Source organism: Sinohyriopsis cumingii, chromosome 6 (assembly GCF_028554795.1).
Source record: "Sinohyriopsis cumingii isolate HCF-2022 chromosome 6, ASM2855479v2, whole genome shotgun sequence".
Classification (NCBI taxonomy): Eukaryota; Metazoa; Mollusca; class Bivalvia; order Unionida; family Unionidae; genus Sinohyriopsis; species Sinohyriopsis cumingii.
In genome coordinates, this window is record NC_142966.1 from 68,882,223 (window position 1) to 68,887,501 (window position 5,279).

Consider the following 5,279-nt stretch of genomic DNA (forward strand, 5'->3'; position numbering starts at 1 on the left):
TCTTATAGTTACAGTTAGCTTGGCTGGCAAATATGTATGCTTTGTTCAATAATAATGAGAACAATACGTTAACATTTAAGTCACTTTGTATTATGTTTTGTGCCTATATAGATAAGGATGTGTGTTTCGTTTTCACTGTACGTAGTGAGGCAATGATTATCGTTTCCTCCAGACATGCGTCAGATATCAATCAATGTTTTTTCTTTCATTTTCACACATGGCACTGAATTGATGATTTTCTTCTAAGGGGTAATTATAAGTGAAATAATTGTCTTTGGAATGTCCGAGTATATTGTGGCCAATGAGTAGTATAGAACACGTCACATTATCCCAGCTTATAGGTAAATAATTTGGAGTCGAAAACATGCATTCGAGTATTTGCATTTGATAACGTTGAAATCAATCAACAAATGTATGAAAACAACATAATATTTCACCCTGAAAGCAGTAGATTTTGCAATGTAATCTGTTTGCGCAAAAAATATATTAAATATAAAATTTTAATTATTGCAATAATCAATATGTTTATTTCTGGTAAAAATAAATAATAACAACAATCATGAAAAAAAAACAGTGCGCTTTAGGTTAAAGTAACTTTACACATTCTCATAATTTATTTCTTTGTTATGAAGGCATAAGTTCGCATAACTGCATTTAGAATATTTCAAGAGATCTAAATCAGAATAACCCTTGAGTGGCAAGGATTTTAGTAAGAAACTGTAGACATGCTATAACATCAGTGTCATAAAATTACAAAAAATAATATCGGATGCATCAGCCTTAATCCTTAATTTGTCTATTAGTATTCACCTTTCTATTTGTAAGCATAAGAACTCTAAACGAATGGTAATTTGATGATAAGATTCATTTTGTTGTGTTTCTTCATAATTTATATCGGTCCTGCTACTATATAATTCTCTGTTTGAAGTGGAAATGTTATTTTCGCACGGTTTTAAACAAAGCAATCTTTTCTCGACTTATAACATACTAAACATTGGATCAAAGATCAAATCTATCATATTATATTTAGATTTTAACAAATGTGTCTACAGGTAATGGATGCAATATTTATAGGCTACTGCATTTGTATGGGAAAATATGAACGAGTTTTCGGATGAAATACTGCACGAACTTGTGAGTGCAGTATATCCTTCCGAAAAAACGAGTTCATATTTTCCCATACAAATGCAGTAACCTTTTATACTATATGCTCATTTTTATTCTACCTAAGGTTTAATTATATAAACAAAATACACTACAAGAAACAACGTAAATGAATGAATGACGTATTCCAAACTAAATACACAAGCGCAGATTTGACATTCCAAAATGACATCATTATTAATGCGCACATATCTCCGCCCAGATAAATTTGAACTTAGTCGCGCGGTCGACATAACTTTCGAAAGAAAATGGCGTGTCTAGTTAAAATTGAAATTTGCAGTCATATTGTGAATGAATGTGCATTGCAACGACTTTTCTTTTTGATCTGGAGTGAATATCTTTTGGTATTTTGTTTCAATTCGACCAAAGTTTGTGATTTTGGGCTGATTCATCTGTGCAAATTATACTTGAAATACATCGGATTGAAGTGGCGCGGGAGAAGCGTATTTACGTCTGCAAATGTGTTTCTGTTTCTGTCACTGAATGTTTGAAATCATAACGCGGGAAAAATATGAAGTCTCTCAATTGCAATTTTCAAAAAGACCTATGGAATTTAATGTGTATTTCATTTTGAGTGCAGTAAGGAGGATGCAATTGCACTTATCATCGAAATTACAGCACACTTTCGAAACGTGTAATCCAGATTGAAAACCTATGAAATGGCTCATGTAATTCGGATTTGCAGAATTAAGAAAAAACATTTCAAGGAAATTCAGGATGTAAAACTGTAAGTATATTTTATTTTGCCATTCTTATCACCAGATAAAGAAGACAGTATATGCCTTGTCACTTGTATGTTATTTGTAAGGACATAATCGTCCGTCTTTTATATAATGTAGCTAGCATAAATCCGTAACATTGTATCAACGCAGAATGTGCCAAAACAGCTTTTTTTTTTTTTTTTTTTTTTTTGCAGTGCACGAAACATGTTTTAGTTCATTCAGAAACAAATTTAAATGACCACAACGTAAAGAGCCTCTTACGCGAGTGTATATGATTTGTTTACAAATCAAAAGTACTGGTGTCTGCGTTATTGTTTGTTTACAATAGAAAGTAGTTCCTTTATTCACGTGAATGCTATATGTGTATTGTTGCGTGCGTTCAGTATCGGGGAATATTGAACGATTCTGACACTGTAAAGTTAACGGGGAAAAAATGAGCATATAATAATATGTTTTATTTGGACATTAGGAATTGGTACATCAAATTGTGATTTGCCCTTGGCGTATGAATACGCATAATAAACATGTTTTTATAGCTATTATACTCTCTAAACATGGATATGAATTTATTGTAATATTACATTTAAAAAGAAAAAAATTACAAGAAAATGATTTTCTTGTAAAATATTTTTATAGAAACTAACATTTTTATACAACCCCCCCCCCCAAAAAAAAACCCAACCATACTCAATCCAGGAAATAAATATTATTGAGCTCCACCCTGTGTCGTCTGCTGTCATCTCTGTCAACAGTGCTGTTTCCAGTCTCTCCCTCTGGCAAAAATCAAACACTGGAACTCTGTGGAGAACAGAAAACAATGACATCAGATAAGGAGCAAGATGACGAAGCAACATTTAATCTACTAAACTGTGAGTTAATTGGGGAGTTTGATAGAGACATGGCTGAGACATTTGTAAATAAAAATGATCATTACGTTAGGGAAAACAGATTTGTACACCATGAGCCTGATGATATACTTAAATTTATAGAAAGTAAGCAGAAAGCAAACACTTTAAAAAAGACACTTTTTGATGTAAGGCTAGTGACATAATTCTTGCAGTCAAAAATGAATTCAGAAATTTACACAATATACACCCATCTGAACTGGATCAACACCTGGCTGGTTTTATACTCAGTGTTACGAGAAAAGATGGATCTGAGTTTGAACCGAACAATAAGAAACATCATCAGCTCCATTGATCGCCACCTTAAAATCATGAAATATGGAAGTACAATCATGAGAGGAACAGACACAAATTTTGCATTAACAAGGGAAGCTCTTCGGGCTAAGCAAACATATTTAAAATCTAAAGGAAAAGGAAATAAACCCAATCGGAGTCAACCGATCACAGACGAAGAAATAAATGCCTTGTATATTAAAAAACTAATGGGGATAGAAACACCTGAAACCATTGTTAACACATTGTGGTTTAACAACTCTGTACATTTTGGTTTGAGGGGCGTGACTGAACATTACAATCTGAAATGGGGGTATGTTACACGAAAGAGAGATGTGAATAGCCTCGAGTATCTTCAACTCAATGAAAGGCAGACAAAAACAAGAACCGGAGACAATGTCAAGGACATCAGGGATATTAATCCTAAGATGTATGAAAACATAAACAACAAAGAGAGAGATTCACTTGCTATCTACAAACGGTATGCTGAGCTAAGACCAGCAGACTTTTGTCAACGTGAAGATCCTTTGTATACTGCGCCCATCACTATGCCAATCTCAGCGACAAACCCAAAATGGTTTAGGAAACAAGTCGTTGGAATTAACAAACTTGAATGCATCATAAAAAAATGAAAGAAATGACAAATATTACAGAACGAAAGAAATTAACAAACACAAGTAGTCGAAAGTACTTAATTCAGAAGTTAAGAGACAAAAACATTCCCCCAACTGATATCATGCAAATTCAGGCCACAAAAACGTACAGTCTATAAACAGCTACTCAGACATTAGTGAAAAAGAACAACAGACGTACTCCAATTACCTGAGCAACACCGACCACCCAAGTAATGATGATGTCAACCCCCACCCCCACATCAAAGAAATTTCCAACTGCACAGCAACATACTGTAGTATTATATCAAGTTCCTAAACGTGTAATATTCAGCAGAATCAGATTATCAGCAACCCATTCTACGGATCAAACATCACCGTACAAAATATGTTTGTTATGAACCTAACGGAAAACATGAACGAGATCCCTAATTGGGTCAACTTCTTTCAACAGGCAAATTCTCAAACAGGGCCGACACAGCGGAAACGCAGGAGAATTATTGAAAGTGACACTGACAGTCAGTAGGAATAGCGAAATATGGACATACACGATATTAATGAAATGTGGTTACGGTTAAATTGTTCAATTACCTATTGTTCCTTCATTATTTTGATGATTCTGGCTCGAATCTTACTGTTGCTATAGACGCAAATGGCCGCCCTGTTACTGTTCATGACAAAGAACGCTGCAAATTCAATGTTTGCATGCACATTATTAAAAATATTTGGAATGTTAACTATCAGCCTTGTTTTTTCATTTCATTTAATATTGCTAAAGGAAACATATAGGAATTAATAGGAATAAAAGTGTACAGGTATTTATGAATCACTACAGAACTTCTTTTTTGAGCGTACATATATGCGAGGGGTTGTGAAGGGTCAGTTTTATCTCCCATATAAAATGAAAACTTTGATGTGGTATAAATAAAATATATGTATAGTATGTATGCTGTATCCATGATATACCACTCGTTGTATACATTTTTCATTAAAAGGAAACTATGGCAAGCCTCGTTTCCTTTTAATGAAAAGTGTATACATCTCGTGGTATATCACTGATACAGCGTACACACTATATATATATATATATATATATATATATATATATATATATATATATATATATATATACTGATAACCTATTTAATAGTTGTGAAGATTATATTAGTATATATTTTTATATATTTATCTTTCTAATTTTAATTTTATTTTATTAATTTTTTTCTTCTCTTTTCTTCTATATATTTATTTTCTATATCTCTAATAAGTGTGCATTATACATAATACAAATATTACTAAAACTGTTTATCTCTATTTATTAATGAATTTTATATATAGTTATCAGTAGAGATATATGTATCTTTAAGATCCAGTTTTATATATTTTATGTATTAAGATATCATTAATCTTTGTTGTATATACACATCTCCATATAAATTATTCGTTAAAGTATAAGATAATTAAGTCAAAAATGTAAGCTATGACGTCATCTTGTTTATGTCATATTGTTTATTTCATTGATCACTTAGAAACAACATATTTAATGACCTAAGCAATGATATTGAATTCAGTTTGAGTTCAGTCTGATGAAGCATTAAAGCGAA